This window comes from Aedes aegypti, chromosome 2 (genome assembly GCF_002204515.2).
Source record: "Aedes aegypti strain LVP_AGWG chromosome 2, AaegL5.0 Primary Assembly, whole genome shotgun sequence".
NCBI classification, from domain to species: domain Eukaryota; kingdom Metazoa; phylum Arthropoda; class Insecta; order Diptera; family Culicidae; genus Aedes; species Aedes aegypti.
In genome coordinates, this window is record NC_035108.1 from 192,183,503 (window position 1) to 192,202,683 (window position 19,181).

The 19,181-nt window shown below is 34.6% G+C and overlaps 1 protein-coding gene across 3 annotated transcripts in view; it reads left to right on the plus strand.

The window, feature by feature from the left end:
* The window catches only part of LOC5577144 (peroxisomal targeting signal 2 receptor), a 68,193-nt gene that overhangs the window by 26,965 nt on the left and 22,047 nt on the right, over positions 1-19,181 (plus strand). The window contains exon 1 of one of the 3 annotated variants that reach the window (XM_021843530.1): positions 2,525-2,659. The exons of 1 other annotated variant lie outside the window; for it this stretch is intronic. The gene's annotated coding sequence lies outside the window, so the exon portion shown is untranslated. Of the gene's footprint in view, positions 1-2,524; positions 2,660-13,331; positions 13,460-19,181 lie in introns of those variants that run through there. One more of the 3 variants, XM_021843531.1, reaches the window with a different exon arrangement.

Genomic DNA, 19,181 nt, shown 5'->3' on the forward strand with positions numbered 1-19,181 from the left:
GAAAGTGAGCAAAATTTGGTTGATTTTTACCCAATGGTAGAAAAGTTATGCCCTGTTGAATGTATCGCAATAATGTCGTGTTCGCCCTTTAAATAAATAAATAAATAAAGGACTGTGGTGAAGGATTTGAAGATATAGAACACGTTGTTTGGGTTTGTGCTAAATATGAAGTAAAAAGACAAGAGTTGATTGATTCCCTTCCTGTTTTATGGAAACCACCCAACCCAACAGTCCGCGATGCTCTCGCAATCCTTATTTTCTAAATCCTATATATACATTTCTAAAAGCTATTGACTTTCCTATCTAGCTAAATATGTCACTTTTGTCTTCAACAGTGAATTACTATTGCCTGCGACTTGAGTGATTGACTGATGTCTTAAGCCACATATCAAACCGATTCCGTTTCCTCAAATTTTCCTCCAGCCACCATTTTGAACTGCACGACACCTCCAATAATACCACTGAGCTGATCATCACCATCTCATCTGAGCTACTTCACAAATCCATTGAAAAGATGGAGTGACAAGAGAACCGTCCTACGATGCATCCCAAGCCCCGAGTTTAGAACTTCTAACTTGTCGTGAAAGTATGACAAGATGTAGAAGCTAAACTAAATCAATACAAACATTGTATATAACGTTATTGAATTGGCCCCTAATACTTAATGGATTGCTATTTTCACTAAAAAAAAAACAACAAATAGTCATAACTCAATTGTTTTATATAATCGTAGCGAAACTCTTATTTGAACAGCATTCAAATCATCGTCACATTCATAATTGTTCTCAATCTGAAAGGAAAATTCTTCGAAAATTCTGCTGTGAAAATACATAACGATCCTTTTTTTATTGTAAATGACATCTTGACAATGAATATACTAGTACAAAAAAAAACAATACAATGGATAGAACGTGAATCATAAATATCAAATTTCGTTTATGATTAACCTGTTGGAAAATGTAATACTTTTACAGTAATACTTAGTGTAATTTTACTTTATATTCCATGAGCACTGAACTCGTCGAACAATATGTTTGCTGAGCGCTCCGAAAAAAAAATGTTTTTGAAAAAAATCTATGAGCGATAAAAGTTAATTGGTGTGATTTAGTCTTTTAGGGGCTTTAGTGACATTTTTGTGACAGAATGTTTCCAAAATCAAACCAACACTTTGTTTGAAAAAGTTGTCGTAAAATTAAACATTGGTGCGTATTGAACAATAAAGATACATCAATATCTGTATGAACCTTCAACAACAACCTAAATACGTAAATACGTTGATATTTTTGCCGTTCAATATTTATTATCTTTATATGTTACGTCTTGACATATATCTGATATTGTACCGTTTTGACTCATATTCCGAACACTTAGGGCCAACAGTGGCTTCAAATGCATCTGATTGATATAAATTGCCTAAGTGTAAATTTGAGTTTCTTCACTAAGTCTAACTGTTAGCTGTTGGGTGTTCCAATAATAATGTTGATTTAATTAGTTTTAGTATTGTTTTAAGTAAAAGTGTGGAACAACATTTTGATTCAAATGCCGAATACTGTGACTATTCTGTCTCATATTCCGAACACCCTGATTCAAATTCCGAACAGCACGAATAAATTGTATTCAAATGAATAATTTTGCAAATACATTTATGTGAGCTTGTTCTACTGATCACAAACTAGAGAACCATCATTACTCCCGCGGTATAAATTATATTGGAGACATTAAAATTGAATTGCAATTGACTGCCATTTCCTTGTTATTTGGTGACATATTTCAGCGAAACATTTCAACCAAATCGCCATACAAAAACCGGGTGTTCGGAATATGAGTCTGTTCGGAATTTGAGACAAAACGGTATATGATTTCTCCCTAAAAGCCATTGATAATCAAGCGAGTAGCTTTTTATTACTGAGCAAACGGATGGATTTCCGAGCTACACACTCGGTTATCAATGGCTTTTAGGGCGAGATCAATTGGTATTACGAAATTTGTAAATAATTCGATAATAATTATAAGGTAGATTTAAGCTTAGTTTGCTCAAAGCCGGTATGAAACCATTTTGAAAATTATATAAAACCAGAAACAATTAAAAAAAATGAAATGAGCGTTCAATAAATTTAATAACACATCCAGATACTAAGAAATAACTTGACACACAAAGTAAACCTCCTACGCCTATGTAAAAATAATTTAGAATTGTTGATTGTAGGGAACTCATTTCAAGATTATGCGTAAAGCGGAGGAACCATCCTATGCTTGGTGTGGGTTATCCATTTACTTCCCATGGTGGTACCATCAGTCAATCCCTTTTATAATATATATGAACAAAATAGTAATTCAGCGAACCACCCTATAGTACCACCCACAAATCTGCCGGAGGGTGGTGTTAGATTGAAGAACATACATCCCATCTGAGGACAATGCGAGGGTGGCAGCCATTAAGAAGTTTACTCAATTGTATGCGATAATGCACCGTACTTTTGGCTGCTAAGACATGTCCAGCGACAAATCGCAAGAACAGTGGACGTTTGGAAGGCGTCCGTGGTGGTTACTTTTAACAGATTGTTCCTCTCGACGGACATAATTGTGGACCCAAAATCAATAGTGTAAAAGTGTGATTGATAGCTGTGCATACTACCTTGCCGACTGGTTCCTGCTGGTTGTACGATCGAGTTCAATTTTAGATGTGATATTTTTTACAATTCATATACACAAATCCACTATTTTGAGATATTTACTATGGTAAGCACTAGTATCGACAATATCCTTCTTTTAGAACATTTCGCCACTCGAAACCGAACTCTGAATCCAGGCGCCATTTTGGAATTTTCCTCCGGGTTAGAATGGCCTTTTTCTCTTATTAACTTAATCACATAAATCCATCCGTCGGACGCATCTTCAAGCGTGATTATGCTGTTTTCTTTCCTTTCATGATCTAAACCGCGTGTTGGCAAAAACCATGCCAAAAATAGACCACTCACTTTTCGTCTAATTTCATTCCGAAAATATGCTGCTGGTGGGAAGGGGATCACATCTTATGCGACGGCAAACGTCGAAGCTAGGCAATTTCCAACGCGCGACCTTTCCCAACCTGTCTCGACTTGGGGTGAAGCAAACCGACACATTTTCTTAGAAAACTGCCACTCCTTTATTTTGTTGCATTTTCCGACCACGCGCGACATCTTTGACTTTAATTAGAAAATTAGAAATTCGTTCGTTGTCTACTTTCCGCGTAACCGTCCTCATATGTTTGATATCACATACATGCACAAACTGCAAGAAGAAGCTGCTGCATTTGCAGTCATCATTCAGGATTTTCACCGCTTTCCAATGGTGTGGACAAAAAACCGATGCATCCCGCGTCATTCCGGTCGTTCACTGTCGAAAAACGCGCAAACGGTCACCGCGGACGCTATAATGGCGATTCTTCTTCTCGTGTGGACGTTGATAAAAAAGGGTTAGGCTTCTATGGTTTGATTTGATCCGTTTCTGCATTTGTATGAGTGTGCTGGTTTTCCATGTGTGATATTGTAGAGAGGAAAACGTTATTTATCTGGAAGATGCGCAGTTTGGAGGCCACACGTGGATTGAGCAATGATGACTTTCTCTCTGTTTTGATGACGAAAGGTTAATGATTATTTTAGTTTAAAAGTATTTCTTCAGAACTTTTTTTTGCACTAAGAAACTTTAAAAGTGATCAATTATTTTCTTGGAATCAGATTTCCTGTGGTACTTATTGATAACAATGATATGAAAGTTTAACAAAAGTTTAAAGCCCAGGTTATATCTGAAATGGAAGTCTAGATCCTATTTTGCATGCTTGCTGGATTAGATCATAAATAAGTTTTAAAAATCATAGTTTAAATTTCATGTAAACATCAATTTAACCAGTGTTTTACACATCTTTGGCGACCTTTAGCTATTGTGACGTGCTAGGACATTCCTGAATACAGCATCAGATTCAGCGACCGCAAATCTACTAGAGACACATAAATTAAGCCTTTTTTGTTACGCTGTGTTGAACAGTCATTGAACACTTTTTATAACTGTATTCAAGGCTTAGTATCCCGTCATTCGTTTTAGCAGCCATGTTGACATTGCAGTTTGCAATTTCAAATTGAAAAAAACTCAGTCCTCATAGTTTATATTCATCCCGAAAAGTATCACTATATGCGCTTACATGCAAAAAGTATGCTGATACTTTTTCAGATGCGTCAACGCAATACCAGCTGATTTTCTTTAATTCAAAATTGTAACATGATTTAGCAACAGTCATCAACGACGCGTACAATTCCAATGACGGCCTACTTCGCCTTAAGCACCAGTCATTAAGCATCATTAAGATAATCATCCTTCAAAGATCTAAGTACATATAACGAGTTTGAAACTTTCGAACTAAGGCCATATTTTTGTTTTTGGTAGCTTTTTCGTTATATACGTAGATGTGTATTATGCAACGGGCGAAACAAATTTATATTAATCAATTTATTATTCCTATTTTGCGTGTTCTAAGCAGATATATCCTAATTTGGCTCTCTCCTCACCCGTATCAACTAAAGAAACTACAAGCAAAGAAGCGAAATGTTCCAATTGGAATTCCAAGTTTACTGTCAATGTCATTCCAATCGTGCAGGAGACTTGTCAAACACTTTTTCACACAAGCTAAAAACGACTCACACAAAAATGTTACCGCCCACGAAAATTTTGCTTCTTCTGAAGTAGCATATTTTCTGAATACTTGAGTGTCGGTTGCAATTTTCATGCTTTGCATAAAGAATGCTCTACTCATTACATTGGTTTTCCACACATTCAGTCAATTTTTCATTCGTTACCCAAACCTGTGAAAACTCAACACATAAAACCTGTGACTCACTTTTAGCGTGGGATTCAACATTGGCAGTGCTGCGTAATAGATTTGGCATAGTTGCTAGCTGATTTATTTTGAATATGATCAGATTTCGTCTCTTTATAATTCAGACTCTTTAGTATCAACTAGTTCCAGCATGTAGGGTAACTCGGTGTAATACGCCCCAACGGGACAATACGCCACTCTTCATTTTCACGGGATTGAGGATTCTTCCACACGTAAATATGATTACATATCTTAAATATTCGCGAAAAAATGATGTTGCGCATATATGTTCTTTGAAAAGTATAAACGATCAATAGAAATTCTAAAAATATCAAAAATCAGGTTTTTGGTTTGAAATTTTGCTTTTGATAAGCAAGCCTCAGGGGGGATGAAGCCCATTCTTTACTATTGTACTTAACACAAAAACTTTTACCGGGAGACGACTGCTAATGGACCCTTTTAAGATTAGCAGGTGGTGGAATTCTCCTTGGAAACATTTCTACAACGCTGTGGACCTTTTTTCTATGGGAGGGGCATATTGCCCGGGTTGTTTTGAAATGTAAACATTGGGACCGTTCACAAAACACATCGTGTACACTTTTTTGAAGCAACCTGGAAAGAGAAATTTGCTTGCAGAGCATGGCCAACTAAGTAAGCAACACATTGACATAGAAAACTTTAGAAGTGATGCATTTGCTACTGCAATAGAGCAGTTTTTCCTTAAGGGGGGGCGTATTACACCTTTTTACCTTACATTTTATCCAATACTAAAAGCTTGGGAAGCTTCAATTTTACCTTTCTTGAGCTCGTCATCATTGGTCTAAAATGCAATGTAGAAGACAAATTCATGCATTTCGATCAATTTATTGTGTTTTAGAACTGCCAACGTCCATGAACAATGCAAATTCTTCCAAACTTGCGTGTTTTGAAAAATTTGTACGCATCAACAGATCAACTTCGATGCTCTAAGCGATGCCTAATTTGAGCAATAAAAGACAGTTCAGTGGCACTGAAACTCATAATAAGTTCAGCTGTCCTACGTCAGAAATCTAATCAGAGGACAGTAATCGTTTCGCTCTAAAACTTATACAATGCCAAAGAAACTAAACGATGGAGATGATCGTAGAGAAATGCTTGGATTCTTCAATCATATAATAGATAACTTGTTCGAAAATTTCCGGAAGATACTCAATACTGACATCATCTGCTAGTAGCGTTTTTTTTTTATTTCCAATGATAGATCAACTTGTCGAACAGCTCCTTAGCAATCAGAGCAGGCCGTGGGTTTAACAATTACAATGAACTGTACCACTTGAACTAGAAGAAGCATTAACCTAGGAATACTAATGTCGCTACTGTTCGTGTTACCAACATCTAGTTTGCCACGCGCTGACAGCTTGAGTACCGGTCCTCAAAGTGTCAAATAAATTTTGAAATCATCCACTACAACATGGCATCGAACAAACATTGAATAGATACAGTTAAAGGTGATAATCTATATAAATAAAAATGGAATGGTGTTTGTATGTCACGAAACGGCTTTTGAACGGGTTAACCGATTTGAATGATTATTTTTCCGTTTTGTTCGTCAAGTGTTCCGACGTGTTTGTGTGTATAAAAATCCCAGGATTTTCATAGGGAAAGTCCGAAAAATGCGCGTGATCGGAACTGTCATTTTGTATGAGACGATCCATAGCGTTTTTCTATAGCCTACTTGATGGCAAGACGAAGTTTGCCGGGACCACTAGTAAACTAATAAAAAAGATGGGAAAACATATTTGGTTGAAGTTTTAATACTATTCAATATTGCACTTTAGTGATTTTGATGGTGTTGAACATGAAAAACAACCCTTGTCGCGTCATGTTGCCGCCAATTCAAATATTGCACACCAAAAACCATCCTTAGATCTTACAAAAAACGTTTAATTTTTTTTTTTTTGCGGAAATTTGCTGACTTTCAAGTTAGAGCTATTTGAATAATACAAATTTACATATATTTTGACGATATTTTTCAAACAAAATTTATTTAAAACATAATTGTCAACTCTTCATACACATTTTAATTAAACTAGGTCAAATACAAACAAGATTTGTGTTTTCAACCAAGTTTAATTGAATTTCTAATAAAAAAAAAGTTTTAAAATACGATTTAAAAAAGTTACGTAATATGTGAATAAGTCCTTCTGAAACAATAAAAATGCCAAATAACATATTTAGATTACATATTTCATCGATTAGAGCGATAGAACTAGTTTTGGCCGAAATTTATTTTTTTCCGACCATTGTGCATTGATTTCAGCAAATACAAAGAAATATAACCAACATGAGTTGACTCAACATTGACAAATACACGCGAAAACACGAATGAGTCCACCTGGAAACCATAGTATACATGTTGGGCTTCCAATGCATATAAATTTGTTCGCAACCTTTTGAAACTTTTTGAGATATTTTAGTATAAAAAAGGTGAAATATCTGCAATAAAATGCTTATAACCCATAGAAAAATTATAGATATTATCTTGGTATGTTCAGCAAAGTTTTGTATTTCAAAAATATATGCATAGTTCTTGAACATTGTAAATCATGAAAATGGCTGTGAAAAAAGTTAAGTGAATATTTGTAAATTTAAAGTGGTGTTTATATGAAAACCGCTATAAATGCTTTATATTGAATGTCTTCGACAACTTTTCATCATTTCACATTTATAACAACTTTGTCGAAGACACCAATTGTTTTTGTCGACAAACAGAGAAAATACCATTTTCATCTCAATTTTAAGTAAATTGATCAAACAGTTTTAAAAACCAAAAGTTGCCCCTTAACATATGTAGTAACTATGCCGAACATAGTATAGCAATATTTTCACTCTTTGACACTGAGAAAGCTGATGATCGTTCGACCTTCGTTCGATCGTTCGCTGCGTGTACACTGCATAGGCTTCTCTAGAGAGGACCAACAAGTCACTTTTACTCTGCAATATACATACACCGTAAAACGGGGTAACTTTGATAGTTTTTTCGAAGAAAACTTCAATATTTATGCGTCCTGTTTCAAAGAATTACAATTTATATTTTTAAAACAAGTACTGACATCCTAGCTATCGATTGCACTTGACAGATTGCCAAAAGATTTATTCTGAATGGATATATAAATTTTCATATAATCGAAAGTCGGTTTTCTGTTTTGGGGTAACTTTGATAGTCGAACAAAATTGAATGAATTACGGAACATTTATAGGGCGTTGCATACCTCTAGGCGTTTAACGCTATATGGAAATTTCGGACTTAGATTACAAAAATGGTCCCAGTTTGTTAAAATGGTGTTCGCTAAGAGATTTGAGACCGAATTCATGTTCTACTTTAACTAGGCTGTCATGGATAAGTGACGAACTTATTATGACTGTATCAAATAGTGATCGTAGAACAGATTGTTTGTAAACGTTCCAAAAATGGTTAAATCTTGTATTTTTTTAATATTTGCATATAAATCCTCAAATGCGCTTGATTTCAACCAAAATAGCTTTGACATGAAGTGTCATACAAATACTCTTTACTTTTGCATTCGATTTTCTTAACTGATTGACAGAAACTTCGTTATTTCGTTTAATATGTTGTGGGTCTCGCACTATCAAAGTTACCCGCATTATCAAAGTCAAGTTTTGTCAAAAAAAATAATCCAAGATAGTGAATTTGAATCTTTAGCAATAAAACATTTGTCAACCAACACGCAGCAACGAAGACATTAGTCTCTCCTATTCTTGTTGCAACAATCTTATTTCGCAACACCAGTTTATCACAACCTGAACAGAATATGACAATGATCGGTTATCGCATCATGCGTAGCTATTTTCTAGGCTTTACATTGCAATTTTCGAAAAAAAAAATCCTTGTTACACATCGTATAATCGTATCACAACAATAAAACAAATTTGATTTTGTGTTTTTTTAACAACTGATTAATCATGGAGTTGGGTTTGATCTTCCGACCTTGACGCTTGCTTCTGTGGGGGCCGGCGATGAGGGCAGGATCAAACATGTCGCGCGACGGTCGAGTGAGAGTGAAAAAGTGGCGTGATCCGTTAGTTGTGTTTGATCCTTTGACCTTGACGCTTGCTCCTGCGGGGCCGGCGATGAGGGCAGGATCAAACATGTCGCGCGTCGATCGAGTAAAGTGAAAAAGTGCCGCGTCGATCGGGTAAAGTGAAAAAGTGCCGCTTTCGATTAGTTCTTTTTGATCATCCGACATTGACGCTTGCTCCTGGGGAGTGCGTCAAGAAAGCCCCAGCAGTCGTCAGTTGTTTTCCCTCACGGGTTGCGCGCCTATTTTCTCTGAGTGCTTTTATATAGCTAAGCAAACGAGTGACGCTGGAAGAGGATTGTTGCTGCTCAAGGATGACGGATCAATTGGTGAGCTCGTTTCATGCTATTGTTTCTACTCTATAATATATGTATGACTGCACCTTTAATCGTTAAAACGGTGAGACGTAAATATGATTTTTCAAAAAAATATGAATGGTTCGTCACTGTGAGTGTCGACATAAACTCTGATTCACAAATTATTTCTGCCTAAATTTTTTTTATTAAAAACACCTTCTTCTTTTTACCTTTATTTTTGTAATTAAAAAAAAACTTTGAATGGTTCGACACTTCAAGTGTAGACTTCCAAAAGGTTCACTTTATTCAACAAACTTTGAAAGGTTCGTCACCTCAAGTGTCGGCATATTTTTTCTCTACATAGATATTGTTCACATCAAATGAAAATATTATATTTACATATAAGCATGTTTATATCTCACAAATAATTATTTATCATGGTCTAATCGCTTATCAAAGTGAATCCTGTGACCCAACGATCCTTCCCATTAACAAACATCCCTCCCAGTAACCTTTGTGGAGATGCAGAGGCAAACACGGTCTCCAAATAGCAAAGATTACACACTAACAGTCCTTCCCCCAATCCCACCTGACTGTAAGGACGTGGCCGGCGCCGTTATTGACCATGTATAAATAGAGGCACTGAATTATGCACACTGAAGAAGATTATGGCCAATCCCAGCCGAACTTCTAGTTGATTCTTTGTGCATTTTCACTGACTTCGGTCAATCACGGAATAGCAACCATTGATATGTGCAGTCAGTCTAAGCTAAGCTTTAACAACTGATTAATCATGTTTTGACTGGATCCTCTTCATTGTTGCCTCTTATGTTTGTCATGACAATTTTTCTTTTGGTTGAATCACAATCCACAAAAGTTGGGACAAACGATTATGAACGTGCTTGTTTTGTTGGTTTGAGTCTGATTCGACGACAATTTAATTCACTGATCTTTAGTTATGATGAAGTGCACCACTGCACTGTTCAGGCATAAGTTTATTTTTATACGACCTGAAACGAATACAAGGCAGAAAGTTCAAATGTTATGTGTGAATTGAGTTAAATATGATGCTGTGCCGTTTTATCATCAAAATAAGTCATTGAAAGTGCAATATATCAAATCAGCAGCGAGATAAAATCTTTTAATAGCATGGTCGGATTGTGCTACCTTTCTCCGAATGATAAAAATTATTTCTCTGTACGCCAGTTGCTTCAATGCCCCTTTTCACCGAATGCCTGAGAATTATTAATAAACATTTCCGAATTAGTTTTCAATTTTCATCCGAATTTGGCATTGGCTAAAATCTAGATTTTGATTATAATCTGAAGAATCGGGGCTTTTTTGAGTAGCATGATTTATGTGCTAGGTATCATTCGACTATTAGCTGCAATCAAAATTGAAACAGTAAATTTTCAATATTTTTGTTTCAAAATACTGCAGTCAATGAATTAACATGACTTTTTGTTCTGTTAGCTTCTCTCTAAAACTATTTTTAAGACTTTTTTATATTAAGGAAAAATAAAGATAACATGGCTATAAAGAAGAATTGAAGAAGCTTCTCTGTTTTTGTCTACCATTGTTAGTAATTATTCAAATAAACAATTAATTTGTAAAAGCACTTCGCTTGTGGGGTCTATCTCAAATGTAATAACGATGATGGATCTATATTTGTGCCTAATTATGACAAGTGTGGCATGGCCCGAATTAAAAATAACTACATTTGAAAAACAAAAACATTTACCGACAATTATCATTATCAATTTTCGATCAGGTACGTGATCTGCTGTTTTTTTTTGTTGGTTCAAATGATCGCAAAAAACTCGTCTGAAATTATCTCTTCGTTTTGGCTTCATTCACATTTTATTCGATAATCGATTGGTCAAATGAAGCAATTAATGCTTTTCACGACAAGGAAGCAAATCCTCGCCCGTACATTACATTTGTTTTCATTTTTGTGCAATTGAGAGAGTCGTCAGTGGACATATGGAGAAAACCCCCATTTGTATGGGGCTGTATCATCATCATGTTCGACTTTGTGAAAATGAATGTCGCTCAACCAGCTTTATCTAACGTGCCGAGGATTGCGTAGTGATCTAGGAATGCTAATTTCTTGCCTATTTCTAACAGCAACAGACCTGGCCCAGTGGCCTTCGAAAATTACAAACCAATTGCGTTGGCCATAAAATTGTGGATTTTATTTTCCGTTTGCATGCATTTCGATGCGAAGCAGCAGATACAAATCGCGCGTGCACTCTGGACCGCACAATGGTTCAAAGGTGGGAAAAGTTAAAAAAATCAAAGTAGTTTTCTCCGAACAAACCTATACTACCTTAACGTTTTGTTTAAATCCAAAGTTTGAAACAAATTCCTTTGATTTTGGATTTTATACAACCCTTTGAGTGGACTGTGTTTTTCCATGCAAATTGGTATATGCGATCCAACGTTCAAATTAAAAAGTGTTCAAACCATAGGGATATCTTCAAAGAAAATAAAGTAGTTATTTCTCATTGTACTTATTGTACAATTCGTGGTAAATTGACAATTGCGGTTGAGAATTTAAATTCGAACTGTATCAAAATTATCAGTACAAAATAAGAAAAAAAAAATTTCCAAAACTGTGAAAATATGTCAAATATATAAGCAGCTTAGCAGATATGAGGCAATTAAGCAGATAATACAACAATATTTATGATTTAATTGTGAGTTGGAGGCATTGACCGACAATTGTTCTAGACCGAACCACTGTGGACCGGTCTGCCGGCAAAAAGATTTCTTTTTCACAGCTTTGTTTAAACGCGCAAAGTACCATTTATTTGTTTTTCGGCCTTTTTCCCATCCGATCACCACAGTCCGATGCAAATGTGCATCGTGTGAGAAGAGTTGCAAATTTTTGCAGCCACGCCATTTTTTCAGGTCAGCTGGAAGGTTTTGAAATCCTCTTTTGCTGCGTGGCGTATTGTTTCTATGGCAACTTGGGAAAAATAACCCTATCCCAGCAACGCTGCGCAAACCACTTCCGCATGATCGTAGAAGGCGACGATTTGAAGCTTGTCCGTTGTTTTTTTTTACGTTTTCTAAGTAGGCCTTCCTAGTTCTTGGAAAACCATATTCCCACATTCTGGACCAAGCATCGTTTATAGTTCACTAGTTCAATATATTTTTTCGTACCTCCACCGTTCCTCCTCGAACCACCCAACTAATTTGTATTATTTTTAATACACCCGGGTGTGTGCGCGTGGCATTGCGTTTTGCCTATAAAACTAGAAGCTAAGCAAGATGCCATGGCTGTCGATTTTTTCTGCTTTCTATTTTCCAAGCCCGGCTTACTCGACGGTCTTTTTCCGACATACGTCTGTTCATATAATCACGGTGTGTCTGAAACCGTTATTAACAGAAAAAAAAAATATCCATCAATTCTGCATCAAGATGAATTGATGTTGCATTTAAAACTGACCCATAGTAAACCGGATATACCCCTGCATCTACGCCAGTTCATGCAGGAAGGTATAAGGGTATGGTAGATTTATGACAGAAAGGCTTTGCTTATGGTTAGCAGACTGCCTGTGTATCAGACGTAAGGAAAGGCATGCTGTATGAATGGAAAGGAATGGAAGAATGGAAGCTTAGAAACAGTTTCTTGTCCGTCTCTGGTTCTAGCGATTGCCATGAACGAATAGTTTTAGTGTGGTAGATTAAGAGTGGAGTGATAGATACAACTACAAAATACGAGGATACTGACGAGCCTGGGATTGCACCCATGATTTTCTGTTTGTAAAGCAGAAGCGATAGCCATTAGACCACCAGCCAACATTTTTCTTTCGATAATAACGGCTCAGACACCCCGTGATAATATTAACGATGCTAGTTTTTCTGCCATACTACAAACAAGAACCATATAACCAAATGGAAGCGTGAAGTGAGCGGCAGCAGCTAACCAACGAAATCAACAAAACCGATCCACAAACAAGAATAGAGCGATGCTAGTAAAAAGAATAATGCGCGTGTTGGAAAATCTTTTTCCCGCTGAGATGCGCGGCTACGAGCGCAAACACCGGCCCAGAGTGCATCAGCAGAACTTGCAACAACTTTGGAAGATGATTTTTCCGCCCGAATCAGTTTTTCTAGACACGTGGCGGCGCGATGAAGTGAAAGTGGTGCAATCGGTTGATCGCGCGGAATTTTTCAATTATCGTGTTTTTTTACTGCACATTTTTCGTTTCTGTTATCATTACAAGGTTAGTAATTAATGAGATTATACTACATGAGTCAAATTGTGACATTTAGAAAAAAAAGATTATATTTTAGTAACATTTCATTTTTGACTATCAAAGCTATATTTGTGTCATTAAAAGATTGTATTTTATTTCACAATACTGGTTTACTTGGACTTTTTTTTAATTTCTTTATTAGTATCATTTTAAACATTACATTAATTTCTTATATCTAGGTGTTCTGTGTTGTTAGACAACACTATCATCCTAATTTGGTAAAACAAATTTAAGATTTTATTAACATTTTGTTAACAACATATTACATTCCATTTGCCGTAGCAGTTCAGATTTTTACAGGTGAGTTGATTTCACCTGCTTGTAAAAGAAAAAAAAAAACAATTGGACATTTTATTTTACCTTTTCACCGTTCGCTTCTTCAAAAACCTAACCGAATAATCCAATTTTGTACTATTACCATTTGTATGGGCAATTGTTCAATCAGCACAAAAATATTCATCAGCAATTAATACTTGCACATTAAGAAAAAGATATTTATATTTTTACTAAATTTAGAAGGATTGAACACTTCACTATACTTTTACAGAAGAAAAAAAAACAAAAATCACTAGTAAGGCAAGCGAATACCTTTAAACTCCAATATGTTGCTTATCTCGATTTTTCGTCTGCGACTTACAGACTTCTACAGTATCGAGTGCTCGAAACAGGAGAAGTCTGTAAATCGCAGACGAAAAAGCTCTATCTGTCACGTTGCTTACGTATTAGAGTTTAAAGGTATTTGCTCGCCAGTGATTTTTAGTATTTTATTTGCAAGTGTGAAGTGAAGTGGTAATATTAAATTAGTGATTTTCCTATTTATATATAAAAAAAAAACTTCAAGATTTATTATCAACATATTTTTAATTATTAAGTTTCAACGAAATATGGTAGCCCAAGTAACAATTTCAGTGCTTTTTGATCTTAGATGTTATTGATGGAGGTTTTATTAGAGATGTATCCATTCCTAACAGATTTAATGAAGCATTGCAAAGTGCCAAACGTTCTTTTCGGTAAAACCCACTTTCAAACGCTTTGTAGATATCTACAAGAGCTCCCGTTAAAACTGATTTGCTGGCCACATTTGTTGAGAAAAATTGTATTTTGAAGGAGCTGTGTAGTGTCTATTAAAACCTATATTTAAAACCTCGTCTTGCTTGTCTTGTCAAGGCATAAGTAAAACTTCTAAGACTATGCTAAGTCATGCCTTCTTAAATCTCAACTGCCTGATGCATGTTATTGGAATGCAGTCTGCGTGTGGTTATCAATATAATTAAGTTGATAATGATAATCATGTAGTTAATCACGAATTAATCAGAACGCAAACATAGAAATGACAAATATTTCTCTCGAAAAATTAACAGACTATCGCATACTTTTCCCATACTTGCCTGAACTCCCCGTTCTAGTGGGACAACTATGCTGCACACAACAGCTGAGCTACACGAAAAAAGCTTTCATTTTTCAGACACTTATCACTTACCGTTTTCTGCATCAGTACAACCGATCAAGCACGACGAGCTTAATTATAACAATTATTCCAATAAAACAGTTAGAAACATAACGGCACAAATTTAATTAAAATGGATTTCAATCTCAAAATTGAATCTTCCGATTTGTTTACCTTTTTGACAGCACTAGCTTTCCTGAGTGCATTAAGTTTAAGTCAAGGCTCCCAAAAAACCAATTTGTCTAAGTGCAGAACAACTATTCTGATTTAAGAATATTTTAGCCAGTGAGGGTTTTGCGCACGGGTTCTTAAGATCAAAAGCGTTTATGAATGATTATATTGTTCGGAATAATCACCAATTGATCTTAAACCATCCCAGATAAGACCAACAAGATTGGAATCCATTTTTATTGTCGCCGTTTCGGATTGATGATTACAATATGCGTGGGAAATTTCAATTTATGATTGAGATGAGCATGAAATCATTCTAAAAATGGAATGAAGTAAAATATTGGTTAGCCAATAATGATGTCGTAATTGTGGCGCGTTGCTGTAAATCGAAAAATTTTATGTCATTCTACCAGTAAATTTTTATTGGCAGGAATTTCACGCGATCGTAAGGAAATTTTCTGCCACGCAAAAAATTATTATTTTAATTGATTATTATGAGTCGGCAGACATCATGATGATTTCAAAATCAAAAAAAAGGTTATGGTTTATAAACAAATTATTGTTTGTTGTTTGTTCAATCATAAGCTCTTAACATTGGTTTTATTCCGTGTATAAGGATATCGTAAAAGATTTAATACCGCTAGTTGAGCTCAATAATGCTATACAAAAGCTCTTATGAATGTTTTATAGCATACTACAAGAGTAGATGTATTCATACGATACAAAATTAAGAAGTTTAGAAACGGTTTTAAGGTGTAGTCTTAACAACCTCCTGTAGTGTGGGTCTTTTCGAGCTTAACGGATTTTTATCAAAGGTTTACTAAGGTTATTAAGACTAATAAGTTCTAAAATGAGTTTTAACGATATGGTGGTAACAACAGCTTGTAGTAAATGAAAAAAACTAAAAATGTTACTTGGGAGCTCTCCCATTAAACGTTAACGATGTCAACCTTTGCGTAGCACTATGGGCGGTTTCCATATAGACTGGCGGCCAAAAATATTTTTTCTATCTCATGTCGTATTTATGAGTTGAGTGATACAAATTAGATGTTTTATTTTTAGTTTTCGAGACTAACATTTGAATAGGGCCTATAGCGATAAAATAAGTTTTGTTACTAGTGATGCATATAAGCCATTTATACGATTAACGTAGTGCAAACCATTATAAATGTTGGAACTTACATAGAAATGATGATATGAATGACTGTATCAATTAAAATATAAAAGATCTTGCCCTGATATTCCAGAAATAACTTAATAGAAGTGTTTACTATGGAATGATGTACAAGAATAACCTATCAGAACAAGTCATTTCGATTATTGGCCACCTGATCGCCTATAGTGCGTAGCTAAGATTTTCTGGTTTAGAGTAATGTCTCTCGCAATAATCACGATTTTCACAAATTTCGTGGTTTTTTATAAATTTGCATCAATATTATCTATTAGTGATTTGGTCTCATATCGCTTGTGATTCTTGTAGAATTCAATTTTCACTACGGAAAATATACATTCTTGGTCTAATCCAGTAAAAGAAAAATCCTTCAAAAATTCTTCCAAAAAAACTCACGAGAAATATCCTTTTGTTATTCTTGCACGAACTTTTCATGTATCGGGGATCTCTTCATGCATTATTTCCATACTTTTCCAGTGCATTCCCCAAGAACGCCTTTACCAGTTTTCACTGAGTTCCTGCTGGGATTCTCACGGAAAATCATTTCCGGGATTAGTTGTTGTTATTTAACAGATTTTTTCTGATGTTTCTTAGGCTTTCTAAGTGCTCGAAGAATCTGTTTAAAATTGTTCAAAAAAATCTCTTGAAGGATTCCGAATTTTCAACATTCCTCCATGAAGTTAAACTAAATACTTATTAAACATATATTTAAGTTTAAGTTCATTAAACATTTGTTGAGGTTTTTTTGGAATAACAAGATTTCTCCTAGAAATAGTACAAGATCACCAAGAATGGATTCTTTTCACAAATTTTTCTAAGGTTTCTCCCAAAATTCTTTCAACAAATCTTCAAAGATTGCTCAAAAAAATCATAGCAATAATTATCCAGGACTTCCTGCAAAAAATTGGATGATTTCTTTAAAAGGTATCTAATATATCACAAGATTTAATTAATTAATTTAAATAATTAAACAAGATTCAGTTGAGAAAATGTTCTAAGTTATTTCTCAGGAACGTTTTCCACAAATTTATCTGCATTTTTCCACATAAATCTCAGTGTGTTTCTTTAGATATATCTATAAAAGATTTGATATTGATCCTCCTAAATTCTTCAAAATCCTCTCTCGCAGATAATATTTTAAAATTTCGTCAAAAACGCCATGGATCGATTCTTCTTGGGATTTTTTAAAATAATTGTTTCAACAGATTTACAAAGGGATTTAACAATTGATTTTCTCAAAAAACAAAAATATTCACCAGAAGCTAATCAGGTATGCTTTCAGGTTCTAAAAATTACTCCTTAATTTTTCCCGATTGTTAATTCAAGGATTCTTTTATAAATAATATCCAAAGACCTATCCACTCTCCATATTTGGCTCAAAAACTCCTGCACTTCATTTTTTTGAAAGGGATATCTTTACAAATGACTCTACGAATCACATTATTGCCTTCTATTCTATTCTATCTTTATTGGCTTCTATTCTTCTATATTTTTATTATTTAAGTTCAAAATGGATTTAAAAAAATACTGAGCTCTTGTCGGGAAATTCTAGAATTCACCGCAGAATTTTTGATTTTTTTTTTTGTCGAAATTCTTTACAATGTACTTCACAGAAAAAGCTCCGGTGTTTTTTTTTTTTTTTTTTGTAAGATTAACTACAAAAAATCTTGTTAATTCTTATCGTCTTTTATAATGAACAATGGTTTATGTAAAGACGGATGGAATTTTAACTGAAAGTGTTTGTATCTAACATCTTAGAATATGTTTTGCATGAATTCCGGAGTTTCATGGCGGAGTATGGCGAACAGATAAATCTTAAAACTATTTTTTCCTACTTGCAGAAATTCCAAACAAACTTTTATGGAGGGGATATTTTAAACTATTGTGGTGGAACTATAGAAGTTTATCGTAAAAATATTGGCGGTATGTTTTCAAGAACATTGCCAAAGAAGTCTCATAGTAAAACTCGTAATTTAAATGTTGAAGGAAATTTTTGCATTACTTTGAAAATTCGTTGAGGAATCCATGATGGACTTTCAGAAATCAGGAAACATATGTATGAGAATCCTGAAATTATTCAAAACTCTTAGAATTTGTTTTTTTTCCTTTAGATTCTTTAAAATGTTATTTTTTGGAGTGTGATAAGATTTTTTGTACGAAGTTGCTACGAACGAAGCGTCATGCGAAGAAAGGACAAACAGCCTCTAGGAACTCTGCCTTGGAATTGCACAAGAATTCAATTCCAGAATTTGAATTTTTGCAGAATTGATAAAACTATTTCTAAAGAAGTGTTTTATGGAAGATCTTTTCAAATTTATTTATGAATTTCCTAATAAATCCCTGACCAGTTATTTTGCTAAATGTTTCTCCACATATTCCTTTGTAAAAAAAAGCATGCTTGAGGGTTTTCAATAAATGTCCTCTGAAGATTCGAAGCTAAAAGACATTCTAAAATACTTTTCGTAGATAATTTCTGTATAATCCGGAGATTTGAAGCAGAATTAACAGAAAAAAAAACAAAGGAAAATGTGTAATTCAATTGATGATGTATTTTGAAATTATTTCTGATGGACTTTTGATGAACTTCGATATTCCAGACATAACTTAATAGAAGTGTTTACTATGGAATGATGTACAAGAAAAACCTATCAGAACAAGTCATTTTTTCGATTATTGGCCACCTGATCGCCCATAGTGCGTAGCTAAGATTTTCTGGTTTAGAGTAATGTCTCTCGCAATAATCACGATTTTCACAAATTTCGTGGTTTTCAATGTGTGATTCAATTAATAATGTATTTTGAAAATATTTCTGATGGACTTTTGATGAATTTCACAAACAAGTTTTTAATATTTTTTGGAAAACTATATGTCAAAATTTGACAGGATCAATGATTGTAAAA